The sequence below is a fragment of the Octodon degus genome, unplaced genomic scaffold, assembly GCF_000260255.1.
Source record: "Octodon degus isolate 3935 unplaced genomic scaffold, OctDeg1.0 scaffold00038, whole genome shotgun sequence".
NCBI classification, from domain to species: domain Eukaryota; kingdom Metazoa; phylum Chordata; class Mammalia; order Rodentia; family Octodontidae; genus Octodon; species Octodon degus.
Window position 1 is genome coordinate 8207158 of NW_004524614.1, and position 845 is coordinate 8208002.

Below are 845 nucleotides of genomic sequence, written 5' to 3' on the forward strand. Positions count from 1 at the left end.
CGCTTCCTAGTTCATATTTGACTCTCTCCTCTAAAACCTGTGCTGAGTCTTTGACTGCATGCACGGAAGCACAAACGTTCGACTTGTATGCAAAAAAGGTACAAAATCAACTAGGATATAAAAGTTTTGGTAATATAAGGCCATCTGTTCAAGTCCACCTTCGAAACCTGTAACAGATATTTAAATACTACAGTGAAAAGGCATCTTAATATAATTTTTTTTTTTTTTGAAAACATCTGAAGTAATCTGCTAAGATTAATTGTGTAAAAAGAAAAAGAAAAACACCCCATTTCCCTTTGAGGGCACTTTGTCCTTGAAGAGCGTGGGCTGGCGGGCGGTCAGTACTTCAGCCACGGGTAGGCCTCGATGGATGCCTTGCTGCGGTCCCCGTAGTCATACAGCAGCTCCTCCCCGGCTGCGATGTCATGTCACGGGAGGCGATGAGGATGAGGTGCGGCACGCCGTCGATGTCATGCAGCTTGGTCTGGCAGTTCCCGCACTTGCTGTGGTTGATCAGCTGGCCCAGGCGGTTCGTTTCCCTTGTGGCATCCACGCAGTAGGTTTTGCTGAGATACTGAAAGTAGTACATGTAGCAACCCGTGGAGGGGTCTTGCGCATACAGAGCCTCCTGCTTCCTGGCATCAGTGATCTCGATGAGGTCCCCATGGTACTGTACCACGAAGTCACCCCGAGAGAACTGCTTGGTGGCAATCACACCCCTGCCTTTGCCATCGATGAGGTCAATCTTCATGCCTTCCTCCTTCCCGCTCTCGATCAACTCATCGATTCTTTTCCTTTCTTCCGACTGTAGCTCGGCTTTGCTCTTCCGGGAACTTCTCCGGACC

At 49.0% G+C, this 845-nt stretch overlaps 1 pseudogene; it reads right to left on the reverse strand.

Annotated features, from left to right (window-relative positions):
- Window positions 1-229: 229 nt before the first annotated feature.
- Window positions 230-844, reverse strand: LOC101582972 (annotated as a pseudogene).
- Between the last annotated feature and the right edge of the window lies 1 nt (window position 845).